The 15,636-nt window shown below is 41.4% G+C and overlaps 1 protein-coding gene and 1 pseudogene across 1 annotated transcript in view; one reads left to right on the top strand and one right to left on the bottom strand.

Moving 5' to 3' along the window:
- The window catches only part of Alpk2 (alpha kinase 2), a 111,297-nt gene that overhangs the window by 66,731 nt on the left and 28,930 nt on the right, over window positions 1–15,636 (bottom strand). The window lies entirely within an intron of this gene.
- On the top strand, window positions 12,117–12,732 carry LOC113839353 (annotated as a pseudogene).

Raw genomic sequence — 15,636 nt, 5'->3', positions numbered from 1 at the left:
ACTAAGACACACTCAATCTGAGTTTTGAGGAATTTACATACTGACTCTTCAGGTCCTAATTCTCAGTGGCTCCATGGTCACTAAGTGGTTTATAAACTACAATTCCAATAGTTATACCTCTCTCTAGTTTAAAATAAATATGATTCTGATGATTATTTTTGGTGGTGGTTATTTACAAATGCTGTGAAATTTTTTTTGCCACATCACACAATATTTCCTGATATCCTCTCACTGACACGTACTACTTGTGCCCAATAAATCCATGCTTTTAGCCACAAGGAATTTACAATGTAGCTGGGACATGAACCAGGATGCTGTCAATCCCATGGCAGGGAGATTTACTGCAAAGGTTCTAAAGTCAATAAAATAAACAGGGAGGAGTCTATAAATCACAGCTGCATGGTCATACCTGAGATTAGACTCTCAAAATGGTTATGAAATAAGGAACACTGAACGTTAGACATTCATGAGTAGGCCAACATCCTCCAAGGTCAACCCTTTGACGGGAATGCTCTCATGGAATATAGCTCAGTTGACAGAATATTCACCCAATACACATGGATCTGTGGGTTCCAAAGCATATAAGATAGTAGTAGTAGATAGTTGTAATTGTAGCACTCAGGAAATAGAAACAGGAGGATCAGGAGTTCAAGGTCATCCTCAGTTCCATAGTGAGTCTAAGGCAATCCTAAATGAAATCACATTGCAAAGAAAGGAAGATGACCACAGTCTTTTAGGATATGGGAGATTCAGTTCTCACGAAAGGCTTTAGGTAGTCATCTTAATTAGAATCCCTCCCCAGAAAAAGCAGATCCTGATGTAAGAAATTAGATGCAATTTGTTTGGGAGTTGACCTCAGAAAACATGGGGCAGCAGAAGTATGAGACAAGGAAACAAACAGCTGGTAAACAGTACATGAATGTGTGTGCCGCTGTGGAAGGCAGAAGGCACTATGGACCCCTTCCTTGGAATTATTACCTAAGAATGGAGGATTAAGACATTATCTATGATTCCTATCCATTCTTGGTAAAGAATTTTCTAAACTTCCAAATGTACTGGTGAGTGTGACCAAGTAACCTCTATATCACAAGGAAGACTCTCAGGTAGCCCAGACTTATTGGATGCTAGAACTGCCTGGTGAATTAAGAAACTGTGGGGCAGGCACTATCCTCAGCATCAGGAATAATTAAGTTACTTTTTAAATTGTCCAATTAATAGTATCTTTTACCTGAATGTTGCCGGTCCCATTCAATCATTCTGATGGTTCAAACACGCATGGCCCCCAGAGACTATTGTGTTTGAATGTGTGGCCCTTAGGTAGTGGCACTATTAGGAGGAGGTATGGACTTGTTGGAGGAAGGGTGTCACTGTGGAGGCAGGCTTTGAGGTCTTATATGCTAGACCTAGAGTGGCAGTCTCCTGCTCCCCGAAGATCAAGATGTAGAACTCTCAGCTCCTTCTCCAGCACTATATCTGCCTACATGCTGCCATGCTTCCTGCCATGACAATAATGGACTAAACCTCTGAAACTGTAAGCCAGCCCCAATTAAATGCCTTCCTTTGTAAGAGTTGCTGAGGTCATGATGTCTCTCCACAGCAATAAAACTCTAAGTAAAACAGAAGATGGTACTGGGGACCAGGGTATTGTAATAGGCCTTACCATGCTTCTGTTTGGAAAAATGTGGACCTTTAGACCTTAGATTAGAAAAGCAGTTGAATGCTTTAACTGGGACTTAATGAGCCACACTAGTAGAACAGAAGACGGTGGCGCTGAGTGTGATTTGAACTGTAGGGCCTGGCTTAAGAGGTTTCAGAGGAATTGAGTTTTAGTATGTGACCTAGAGACTGTCCTTGTGGTATTTTGGCTAAGAATGTTGCTGCTTTTTCTCTTGTCTGAAAAGTCTGCCTGAGGCTAAAGTGAAGAGTTCTGGATTAATTCCATTGGCACAGGAAATCTCAAAACAGCCTAGTATTGACTCTGTCCTGTGGTTATTAGTGTTCACTTTTATGAAGATCTACAATGAAAAGGAGCAAGCTGAGCAAGGAAAAATACAAAATGTACAGTTTAGGGAGAAAAGGGCACCAGGCAGTGGGATGGAGTTAGTCCTGTGTTCAAGAAAGAAAAGAAATAAAGCTGGGCATAGTGGTGCAACTCAACCCTTTAATCCTGGTACTTGTGAGGCAGAATCAAAAGGGTCTTTGTGAATTCAAGGACAGCCTGGTCTAATTAGTGAACTCCAGGCCAGCCAGAGCTACACAGGGGGACATTGTCTCAAAAAAAAAAAAAATGGAGTTTTAAGAGATAACCAGTTTTCAATGATACCAGTTATAAACGAATACCATCTCCTTAAACTATTAAAACATTATTAATAGTTTCTATCACTGGATTCTTGCCTCCTTCCCAAGAGTTAATCACATCTGTCACTTGTGTGTGTCCTTAGGCAGACAAGCATAGTTAGAAATCTGGGACTACCCCCTAAGACTGCCACCTACATTGAACCCTCCACACTGGCTCCAAAAGATGAGCTGCCTCTCCTAACTATCCGTTAGCAACTCCTCTTTGGTGACCAAACACAGTTAGAAACATATCCTGAAACTAAAGAAAATGGACTGATCCAGTCTAAACTGGTTTTAAGTAGATATACAGTAAGACAAACTGTCCTCTGAGTGGGCTTTTAACCATCTTATGCCCAAACATGATCGGGTGTGTGTATGATCAAAACCAGATGTGAAAAACATGCACAATAAACAAAGGCTTATGTAACCCAAGACTCACTCAAAACAGGAAATCACCCAAGCCTCACCCCTCACTAACATCCTCTCCTCTGCTTGGACCCATGAAAGAGCGCCCCAAACTGTAACCTGGCTGTCTTGAGTAAAGCCCTGAGCGCCTGCTGTTGCAAGGCAGCTTACCCGGTCTGCGCTTTCACTTTGCTCTCCAGTAAAATCTCTTGCTTGGTTGTTACTTGTATCAGTCCCTGTTTTCCTTTCATGTGAATTTTGTTACCTTCTTTCCCCTCTCCCCCCTCCTGTACAATCTCACCCTCTACCCTAATGCTCTATGGTCTAGTTTGATGTTCTAGATACCCAAACATATATACATTTATACACACACATATCAATATATATTAATACAAATCTAGACTCTGTCTGTGAAAAAAATTGTGGCAATTGGTCACTCTGAGTCTGGTTTATCTTGTTTAATGATTTCCAGTGCCATCCACTTTCCTACAGGTATCATGATTTCATTTTAGTTTAGTTTAGTTTTTTTTTTTTTTTTTTTTTTTTAGGAACCACATTGATTTCCATAGTGACTATAGCAGTTCTTTCTTTCTTTCTTTCTTTCTTTCTTTCTTTCTTTCTTTTTTTTTTTTGGTTTTTTGAGACAGGGTTTCTCAGTGTAGCTTTGGAGCCTATCCTGGCACTAGCTCTGGAGACCAGGCTGGCCTCGAACTCACAGAGATCCGCCTGCCTCTGCCTCGCGAGTGCTGGGATTAAAGGTGTGCGCCACCAACGCCCAGCCTGCAGTTTATATTTCTACCAGAAGTGTATAGGGGTTTCTTGCTCCTCCCCTCCTCCCAGTATTTATTATCATTTGATATAACATATACTATGACAGATTGGCTTTGGGATATACTGTGGTATGTATTACTCTGCAATTCACCTGCGTTAAACTGTGATGTGGCCATTGTTTGAACAGGCTAAGTAGTCTGTCTAGACATTTCTGTCACCATTACCTTTCAGGCATCTCCAACTTGTGGTACATTCATGTGGCTACATGAAGCTAAAGGCAGCTATGAATGTGACCACACGAAAAATCATAAACTTACTTTAAAAGATTATGAGACATTTTGTGATCAATTATTTATTTTGTAACTGGATCACAGTTTTGATCATGAACTTTGTCCATGATGGTATCATGTCACAATAGCAAAAGTTTGGACATACATGACAAATTTCTTATCACCCCAAATGTTACAGACTCTGTGAGTGATTGTGAATGTTTTCTTTAAAGAGTAGATATTGGGCCTGGAAATGGTGGTGCACGTCTTTAATCCCAGCACTTGGGAGGCAGAGGCAGGTGGATCTCAGTGAGTTTGAGTCCAGCCTGGTTTACAGAGTGAGTTCTAGGACAGCCTCCAAAGCTACACAGAGAAACCTTGTCTTGATAAACGAAGAGGAGGAGGAGGAAGAGGAGAAGGAGGAGGAGGAGAAGAAGAAGAAGAGGAGGAGGAGGAGAAGGAAGAAGAAGAAGGAAGAAGAAGAAGAAGAAGAAGAAGAAGAAGAAGAAGAAGAAGAAGAAGAAGAAGAAGAAGAAGAAAGAAAGAAAGAAAGAGTAGATACTGGGAAGTGAAACTGCCCCATCATAGGCAAAAGTCCTCTTACCCAAAAAAAAAAAAAAAAAAAAAAAGCTAAACTATCCACCTGTTGGTGACATACATACACCCCTGTAATCTCAACTTGATTGTTTCATCCTTTGAGATTTTTAAAACATGATCTTTGTCTCTGTCTCTGTCTCTGTCTCTCTCTGTCTCTCTGTCTCTCTCTCTCTCTCTCTCTCTCTCTCTCTCTCTCTCTTCTCTCTCTCTCTCTGTGTGTGTGTGTGTGTGTGGTTCAGAAGAGGGTTCAGATCCCCTGGTGCCAGAATTGTAAGTCACCCACTATGAGTGCTAGGAACTGAATTCTGGTTCTTGGAAGAACAGTAAGTGCTCTTAACTAATGAGCCATCTCTGTAGCCCCTGAGTTTTTAATTTATTGTATCTGATGGGTAGCATCTTTTTAAAGTATGTGTATTCCTGATTGCCAGGAACCACAGTATCTTCTCCAGCTTCTTCTATAAACTACATGTTTATCTTTTTAAGGTTTTTTATTCTTTGGTGTCTTGTAAGTTAGAGAATGTTGGGGTTTGTGTTTTAGGGGCTCAGGGGTTGGATATTTGCTTTTCAAAAATACTGTAGATTGATCCCAAGACCTGCACATACTAGACAAGAGTTCTACCAATGAGCTATAGCTCCAACTCTCTTAATAGTTTGTACAGTTCGTGAGGCAGGGTCATCCAGGCTGGCCTTGTATACTCTGTAGCCCAGGCTGTCTTTGAATTCCAATTCTGCTGCCTTGACCTACAACAGTACTTAGATTATAGGTGTAGACCACCACACCCAGCTACAATTCGTATTTTTATATATTATACAAATTGGTATTTTAAATTTGTGTTTTACTATTTATTTATTTGGTTTTTTGAGACAGGGTTTCTCTGTGCAGTCTTGGCTGTCTTGGAACTCCACTCTATAGACCAGGCTGGCCTCAGACTCTCAGAAATCCTCCTGCCTCTGCCTCCTGAGTACCTGGATTAAAAGTGTGTGCCACCATGCCTGGTTTAACAAATTAATCTTTATTACAGTTACTTTTCAAATTTCTTCCAGTGGTGACTTTCCTTTATTTATAATAAACTGTGGTATTTATAGCTAAATTGTGATGTGTTCAAAATTATCAATGTTATATCATTTAAAAATTCTTTATTTGTTCCAGGCATTGGTGGTGCACACCTTTAATCCCAGCACTTGGGAGACAGAGGCAGGTGGATATCTTGAGTTCAAGGCCAGCCTGGTCTACAAATCGAGTTCCAGGACAGGCTGCAATACAGAGAAACCTTGTCTTGAAAAAGGAAATCTTTGTTTGCAAAAATATTTTAATTCTCTTAAGATCATAAGAATAGTTTCTAATGTTTTCTCCATTAGTTTATAGGATGCTTTTTAAATGTTTAAGCAAGAAACCTATTAGAAACTCTGAGATCCACTGGGTGGTATTGGTATTTTCCTATATGATACCTAGTTGTCAGCTTTGAATATGTTGATATTTCCTAAAATCTGAAAGGCTGCTTTTATTGTAAACCCATTTTCAATGCAGTATTTGAACCTCTCTATTCATATTGACTCATTGATTTATGTTTTAGTGACTACTAGCTGCACTGTTTTGATGAGAATAGCTTTATCACTTATCTCAGTTTGTGAGATAAGTTAATTTAATATTGGTTAATTTAATGTCTTTTCTTCCCATCTTGTTTCAGAGACACAAACACATCTTCAGTCGTAGAAACACCCCAAATAAACCAATAAAACTTGCTTCTGGCATCTAGCTCCAGTCAAAGGCAGTGGTAAGAGATGAGATACAGGGATCCTGAAAGCTCAATGACCCTCCTCTTACCATCCAACCAAAGGCACTGTTGAGGGATGAGTTGCAGGGACCCTCAAAACCCAATAACCCTCCTCTTACCAGCTCCCCTGCTACCAGTCAAATCCCTGTTGCTCTACTCCTCAAAATAAAACTCAGCTGCAAATGACACACCTGTTCTGGATTAGTTACAGTAAATCAGGGTCTGAGTCTATTTCAGTTGCATGGACAGGTGAAGAACATGCCCCATTTAAAGCTAGGAAGGGGAGAAAAGTTGCAGTCCTGAGGGGCTCTTGTTTCTCGGAGGGTAGAGGGTTAAGGCCCACTCTTCCTATGGTTTCCACACTGGGCACGTTTTTTTACAGAAATATCTCACATTGCAGTAGTCACTCTGATTTTGCCTAACTAAGCACATGGCTTCTAAACCAAACTGCCCTCAAGAGTCATTCAGGGAACTTACTAAAAATGCAGGTCTCGGATAGGACTCAGAGACCTAGGCCTTCATTTTTCAAAACTGCCCCATAGACTCAAAGCAAACTTGAAGTGTTCTCTCCTAAGGCCCCCAGGGAGGTCACTTTGCCAGAGTTTTGGAATGTTTTTGTAATAAGTTGGTGCTGGGGAATATCAAAAAAGTGTGTTGGTGATCTGAGATATTTCTCCAGCAATACAATATCAGTTGGCTCACGTGCAATGTCTTGCTAGGCAGAAGGAGTAGTTGGAATAAATGACAGAATCTCAGGCAAGAAGTAGAGAAGACTTTTACTGGCTTTTGCTCTGATAGTTGACCTTGTCGAGAAATTTGTCCCAGGGTCTGGATTGCAGGCAGTTGGCCTAGTACTAAAAGAATTATATAGCCCCTTAAGGCCCACCTCATAGCAGCTAAGCTCAGAGATCCATCCATTCCTGATTTCACAGCCTCTCTACTTTCTGCTTGCGCTAACTAAAAGGTAGTTAGTGTTTTCATTCCATGTCATAATATCATTATGCTGTCACAGCTAACCAACCAGTTATCTCAGATTTTAAAATGATCTATCTCCCAAATGACCCACAAGGAATTTATTTCCCTGTCCTCATACATAAAGTGAAGTTTTGCTGAATGTGAGGTATAGCCCAGGAAGGCAGAAACATTTTAACTCCAAATGTGTCTAACCTTTGATATTGAGATAACATTGTTATTTACAGGGTTCACACTCAAGAACTGCACAACTGAACTTAAAAACACACACACCCACGAGCACGCGCACGCACGCACACACACACAAAATCTCATAACATTTTAAGTAAGTTTACAATTTTATTTTGGGCCCCATTTATTGCTATCCCATGATGCACATTTCTCATGGACCGTAGACTGGACCTACTTAAATGAACAATCCCATTACCACCATTACAAAAGTAGCACTAAATCATCTAATTCTGTGTCCCATGGCTAAAATTTGGGGAAGCCTTGAGGTGAGTATATCTATCCTTCAGTTCTCCATACCTCTGCTGAGCATGGTTGAAGTTGGAGCCCAATATGACCCTTACATTTCACTCCATGTGAGCTTCAAGACTCTTTCCAGATTATGTATTAAGCTAACTGCGCTTCCATAAGGGCACCCATGCCTAAGCCCCAACATAGGATTAGTGTGCTAGCATTAGGACCTCTGGGGTACAACTTGAATCTCTGTATTCAAAAGTACTACACACAGGCCTGGCTCCTGCACCACTGAGGCTAAAGAATCAGGTGAAAGCTGTAAAAACTCTCAGTGTCCAAGCTTCATTGCAGACCTGATGACTGGACTCTCTGGTGGTAGACAGAATACAGGAGGCAACTCCCAGGAGAATCCATGGTTACTGAGGAAAATAACCTTTAGATACTTACTCACACATTCATTCACTTTTATTGCCATGATGGGGATGGAAGCCAGCTACTCCAGCATGCTAGGCAAGCATTCTACCACTGTGCTTCATCCCAGCCCCCTTTCCTAATCTGGGAAAGATGTTGTGCTCTGCCCATCAGGGCTTCTGGAACTACGGTGCCTACAGGAACCTCCGAGAGGATGGGGTTTAAAGGCAAATCTGATTCAGCAAGATAGCCATGGGGCTTGAAAAGCTGGAACTTCTAACCAGATGACCCACAGACCACACAGAAAGATACGAGCCTGCAAGCACTAATTTTGTTTGGCTGATTATACTGAGAACAGTGACTACAGGGAGCATGAACAGTATCTTGCCCATCCAAGATAGTTAATGGTGTTTGGAAGACGTGATATAGCTGGCTTTGTGATTAAAAACAAAACAAACATTTGTGTTCCTCTCTGCCTCTGCCTTGGAGTGGTGTTGACAAGAGGCTCAACTGCCACGCGCTGAGAAAGATGAGCCAGGGTAGCCTCTGCCCTTCCTGTCATTGTCACCAAAGAGCTGGCTTATCAGTCCTCTGGAGCCACTGTTTAATTGTTATTTGTCATTCAAAATGTGAAACCTGTATTTCATAAAGATTTAGGAGGGTCTGCTTTCATTTCTCCTACCCCACTGCCTCTTGGAGATATTTGCTAGAGACATACAATGTGCCCTGCCTGTTACCAGTCAGTCAACACAGATTTCAAACTTTGATGTGCCCATTCTTGTACTGCCTCCCAAGCACATGTGCTGAACTCAGATGAACACCAAGTTCCATTCATACTTCCAGGAGTTCAAATCTACTTAGCCCAGGAGACAAACTTCTACATTATAATAAAACTTGGGACCGGTGGATGAAGTTGGCAGCTGGCAACCATAGGAGTCAGAAATCCATTACTTAGTAGGAACTACATTATGTAGACTTCAAGGTCTTTGTCTCTATGCCTCTATCACAATGATTCTCAATCTTCCTAATGCTTTGACCCTTTAATACAGTTCTTCATGCTATGGTGACCCCCCAACCATAAAATTACTTTTGTTACTACTTTATAACTGTAATTGTGATACTGTTAAAAACAGTAAACATCTGTGTTTTCTGATGATCTTAGGCAACCCCTGTGAAAAGGTCATTTGATCCCCTCCCCCAAAAGGGATGGTGACCCAAAGGTTGAAAATCACTGCTCTATCACCATTTTGTTTGGTTTTTGTTTGGAGGTTTCGTTGGGACTTTCTGAAACAGGGTTTTGATATATTCAGGCCATCCTTGACTTTACTATGTAGCTAAGCCAGGCTGGCTTGGAACTTTCCATCCTCCCAGCTCAGCCCACTATGGGCAACACCGTTCCTAAGGCAAGGTGTGCTGACTGGTGTCAGAGTGGAGAAATGGAGAAGAGTACAAGTAGGCAAGTGAGCTGTGTGCCTTCATTTGCTCTTGCCTGTGGATATGATGTGACTAACTGCTCTCAGTTTGACTTCCCTGTGACCTGGAATTGTGGGTGAAACAAAACCTTTCTCTACTAAGTTGCTTTTTTTCAAGGGATTTTATAAAGCAACAGGAATGTAGCCAGAACACCCAGCTCTGCTCTCAGAGAAGTAAGAACTTAACAAATGTTTTATTTGTGTCAACAAAAAATTAGAAATTGACCCAAAGGTTCTTTAGCTAGCAAGTCATTACGTGAATTCCAGGACTCACAAATGTCACGTGAGACTACTTAGCAAGGAAAGGCATGAACTTCTAATACATACTACTTGGATGAATCCCTGGGAATAATGCTAAAGGGGAAAATCTCAGGAGATCACATACTTTCTAATTCAATATCTATAGGATTTTATAGAGAAGGAGAGGGCCGGAGGGATGTGGGTACAGCGAGTAGTTCAAGGAGACATAAGAGATATTTTTGATGGAGCTATTCTGAGACATTTCTTCTATGAATATACAGTTGTCTAAAAAAAAACTCTCAGTAAGTAACATTTGTAGCTAGCCCTCAAGAAGTCTTTAGTGAGGCATGAATTATGAATGGGGATATAGTCCAGTGATAGAGTACTTGCTTAATGTATGCAAACCATGAGGTTCAATCCTTAACATTGCCAAAATCTATCAATAAAAGCAAAAGAAGAGATAAATAATGAAGCAGAAGTGGTAATATCATTACTTATTAATTGTGTTGGGCACTTTTCATGTCATCTTGAAGCCTTCAGACACTTTAGCTGTTATTGTTTTTTTAATGTTAGTTTGAGACAGAGTGTCAAATCTGTGACCTTGGCTGGCCGGGAAGTTGCTAAGGTATGCAAACTTATAGAGATACGCAAATACATTTTTGAAAAGTTGTCTCTTTTTTTTGTTTTTTGTTTGTTTGTTTGTTTTTCGAGACAGGGTTTCTCTGTGGCTTTGGAGGCTGTCCAGGAACTAGCTCTTGTAGACCAGACTGGTCTCGAACTCACAGAGATCCGCCTGCCTCTGCCTCCCGAGTGCTGGGATTAAAGGGGTGCGCCACCAATACCCGGCTGAAAAGTTGTCTTTATTTTTATTATTCTATGTGTATGTCTGAGTCTTATACGCACATACATATATAGAATATTAATTGCTACTACTGTAATAAATGATAAAGGCTCACAGAATATATATATATATATATATATATATATATATATATATATATTTCTGAAGAGGCCAGAAAAGGGTGCTGGATTCCTGGAGCTGGAGTTACACGAAGTCATAAACCACCTGATGTGAGTCCTGGGGATGGAACTGGAACCTGGTTCCTCTAGAAAAGCAGCAAGTGCTGTCAACTGCTGAGCCATCTCTCCGGAACCCCCTGTGACAACTTTGGAAGTGATGTTACCACTATTTGTTTTGCAGGCGAGAAAACAGAAGCCAAGAGAATTCAATATTGTTTTCCTCCATGTTAGAAAGTAGGAGGAGAGGGAACAAAGCCAGGGCACAAGCCCATACCCTGTTCATGGGAGACACATTCTGGGACCTCTGGTGAATGTCTGTGACTGTGGGCGGCAGTGAACCCTAGACTTCAGGGCCTTTTGTGTTATGCCATGTACTAAGGTTGTGATTTTGAAGTCTGTGGCACAAGAGCATAATGAGCAAAATGTCTTATTCCTCCTTTACAAGTTCACAGATAATGTGTTGTTATCACAGGTCTTATCCATCTCATGAGCATGTCCTTTCCTTTCCTTATAAGTTGGAAACTTCCTCCTTCCTAACTCAAGGAAGCACTTAGTGGCTTGACTTTTCTGAAGTGTAACACTGCTCTTCCTATACTCCAGGGCCATTATTAGATAAGGTACCTGAACAATCATTGTGATACCACAGCGGTCAGGCAGCCAAGACAGCTCCGGAGTGACTAACAGGGTGAATATGTATGCAGTGTGGATTCACTGGACAGAGGGATGGTTCATATGTTACATGGAGCAAAACAAGATGATACAAGATATTACTACATTGTTCAGAATGCCTTATAATTTAACACTTATGGTCTCTTTCTCAAACCACAGATGGCAGAAAGGCAGATAAGAGGTGGGGAGCTACTGTACAAAGAATGGTGGCAAGGGTGTTGTGACTTTCTCTGGAAGGAGAAATCAAAGTTAGAGATGGAGAAAACAAGCAACTTAGAGAAGACAGCCTTACTGAGCAACCAGGAGTGACACTTGTTCCCATGACGTTCGCAGAGGCAGCAAAACCCTGGGGTTGAGTTCCTGGCAGAACTGAGCCAGTTGCTCTTGTCAAGACACAAGAGGGGCCAGGCCACACACACACCTTTAATCCCAGCACTGGGGAGGTAGAGATAGGCGGACCTCTGTGAGTTCAAGGCCAGCTTGGTCTACAGAGTGAGTTCCAGGACAGCTAGGGCTACACAGAGAAACCCTGTCTTGGAAAACTAATACAAAGCTCAAGGGGTGGTTAGGCAGTATAGGAACATAGAGGTTGTAGAGTTCTGGGCATATAGGGCCTATTCATTGTTTGTGACGCTTCTGCCAAGCTTGCATTATTCCTAAGAGAACCCACATTGCACCCTTATTTACAGCACTCCCCTAAGTATTAAGGATCAGCCATTATGCTGCAGTACATTGACTATAGGATGAGGTGTATCCCATAAGATGGCTACATCTTCACCGGCACCTGACAAGCATATGAATTTGATCCTCTGTAACTGGATTTGGGTCTAGTGTTGCTGCATGGGAAGAACTTGGTATCCAAGACTGTGGAGGGCCCACCTCCTGGCAATACTGGTATTGCTTGGGTGCTACTGCAACAGTTCCCGAGGCTGGAAAGGTGGCTGGCAGAAGAGCACCAGATAGAGTACCTATTCCCTAGGCTTCTGCTGGATTAGCAGAACTCTGAGGAGTTGGAGGTCCATCCCGTTAAGTCTTGACTCCACAAGAAAGAGGCATTCTAGCAGCTGCTGTGGTCGCTGTTTCTGCTATCACTGTTGGAATGTCAACCCAGTTCCCTTACCAGGACAGGAAACCCCACCCAACATGTTAGCGGAGGAATCCCACCTCCAGGAATTACAACTCCTCCACCTGCCATGAGACTACCCATGAGCCACAAATTGGCCTCTTCTCTGCTTAAGGGACACCTATAGCCATGTCCCCTCCAGGATGAAGCCCCTTCTACCAGGAATTAGAGGCCCACTTCTCCAAGGACTGTGTCCACCAAGACACTAAAAGCCAAAATTGCACACCAACCACTAGTGTGCACGGGAGAGTCCAGGTGCGAGGTGGGAAGCTTCAGAACTGAGCTTCTCAAGCTTTTTGCACTCCCAACTCCTTTTAGCCCAAAAGATTTTATATGCTCCCAGGATACATACGTGTGTGTGTGTGTGTGTGTGTGTGTGTGTGTGTGTGTGTGTATGCACATATAAAATAAGTATACAAATCAAGCATTTACTGGTAATATACCATAAAATATTTTAAATCAATTCCTTGGCATATATACAGTGTTACCACTTATTAAAGATAAAAGTAAATTTACATACTAATGAGATAGCTATACCTGCTTAATTTTAACCTAAGGAATGAAATCTTAGTTGAATACCTGATCCTGCAAGATAGAAAGTTTTTTCTATGATTTTCAGAGTTAGTAGATATTTTGATTTTATACTTGTCAATAACCAGACCACCACTTTGCATAAACATGTAGTGCAAGGTGGCAAAATTATTTTTTGGACTCTTCCTGGAAAAAAAAATGTTGTCTATTCTGTCCTAACCCCAAGCTAAACATATTTAAGGATTTGTGTGTGCATGTGTGTTCATATGGTGGGGAGTATGTGTGCCCATGTATGGAGGCCAAAGGCTGACATCAGATGTCTTCCTCAGCCACTCTCTACCTTAATATTTCTAAGATTTCTTTTCATTATTTTTAAATTCTCTCACTGTGTATGAGGGGTGTGGAGTATTGCATAAGTGCAGTTTCCTACAGAGGCTAGAGGCCTCGAATCCTCTGGAGCTGTGAGCCATTTTGAACTCAGAGCCTCTGCAAGAGCAGCCCATGCTCTTAACTACAGATCCATCTTTCCAGCTCTATAGTTTATTTTTCTGAGAAAGTATCTCGTTGAACCTAGAGCTTGCTGCTTCAGTTATACCAGCTGGCCAGGAAACCCCAAGGTCCTTTCTGTCTCTACCTCCCCAGTGCTAGGCATCCCCAGCCTTTACAGGTGCTGGGGATCAAACCCCCGTCCTCATGCTAGTTCAACAAGCACTTTACTGACTGGGCCATCTCCATGGTACCCCATGAAATGCAAGTCAGGGAGACCAAACATTATAGCACAATACATCCAAAGATATACAAATTTGATATGTTGATGCTGAAAAAATTAGAGTAGGGAAATATGAAAAGTCTTGGTTTCCCTATTTATTCTTATCTATACGAGAAGAAAATTTATATGTATAGTAAAAAGACTGAGAAGCAATAGCCTCCATCTGAGTTGCAGCTTCGGCTGCATTGGTTGATGCTATGTGGTGTGATGGCATGTCCGGCACAAAATGCACACGTGTGTTCAGAGCCAGTGTTGCAGTGACATCCCACAATGCAAATAGGCCACTATATTCAGAAACACCACCGAATCAGGGTGTATATAATATAATTATATTATGCATATATTATACATGTAATTATATTAATGTGTATAATGTAACTAATGTACTTGATTTTGAATTAACTTTTGGTTGGTGCATGTTCAGAAACCTTTTGCCATGGCTAAATTTTTCCTGACCCCTACAGTCATTATGGGGTCATGACCCACAGTTTGTGCAGCTAGGCTTTAGAATAAACCAACCCATTCCCAGGGCTAGAAGGGCCGATGGAAGGGCATCCTGTCTGTGGAAGGTTGACAGTAGTATCTTACATGTGGAGATAATGAAAGAATGTGAAGTAATCAATAGTCATCAGAATCTTACCTAAGCAGGTAGTTAATCTCCTACTGTGTGGTTACTTATTCACTTGCTGATTGCATGCCTATTATGTGGCACCCATAATAGACCCTACAACTTGATATGACATACACCAAACAAATTCTGCTCCACCGTGTAGTTGGCTCACTGTCTATGATTAGTGCTAATTCCTCATCAGCAAGATCTTCAATCCCAGGACCTGAGACTATACACCCATACTGTACATTTGTAGTCTCAGGATTTCAAAAAGAAATACAAATCTCTCTGGGGTGAAGTGAGGCAGACACGGCACTTCGGAATTCAAAGCGTGGGTGAGCTTACTCCAGTGTGGCTGAGGAGAGAAACTTAAGATGGGCAGAGTTTCAGGCCTTGGATCAAGAGCATGTGCTAAAAACCAAGATGAAGAGTTGGCGGTGTGATCCTTGATGGGGATTCAAGTTAGCCTGGGATACCTTTCTCTATTTTCCACTCCCAAACTGGAAGGAGCTTTGGAATCTTCCATAAATGTAGAGAAACTGGGGGCTTTCCAATCCTAGCCTGGGTCAGTAGCTATTTCAAGACAATGCCTAACAAGATGGTGTTACATTGTGAAAGAGACGGGAGACGACAGAAAGTAAAGACACCTGGAGATTTGTGTGTCAGGCAGGAAATATTCTGCAAGATGCCCTTACAGAATAACACGGGCAATTAGGGGCATGGAATTTTCCTCAGAATGCTAAACCTGATGTACAAATGAAGATAAAATGCTAAAAGATAAGCTGCCAGCCACTTCCTACAAAAAGACAGCTCTAGGTAAGTGGATCAAACTAGACACAAGGGTGGGAAAACTTATTAATATGAATCCTAAAACAGGATTTTAAATCATTCAAAAATCCTTAGGTACCCAAGCCTCAAAATTGAGAGAATAAATATTTAAAATATCTTTGGACTTAGCAATAGAAAAAAGTCATTTTTTCCTGCACCATATAAGGTTTCATACAATTCCCAGTGACTCCCATATTTCTGTGTCAAATTTGTAATAATAATTAGCCATTTGCTATTTGTTGGCCATGGTTTTATAGTATGTAAGAAATATAGACATCTTCTGTAAGTAAATAGGAACTTTTCACACGGCTAAAAGAATCTACGTTTTTTACATATGCCAATCCCAGAGGGAAAAATCTTCTGGCTTTAATCTAA

This window comes from Cricetulus griseus, chromosome 2 (assembly GCF_003668045.3).
Source record: "Cricetulus griseus strain 17A/GY chromosome 2, alternate assembly CriGri-PICRH-1.0, whole genome shotgun sequence".
NCBI lineage: Eukaryota > Metazoa > Chordata > Mammalia > Rodentia > Cricetidae > Cricetulus > Cricetulus griseus.
The sequence above is the reverse complement of the archived record's forward strand: the minus strand, read 5'-3'. Positions and strand labels throughout refer to the sequence as shown.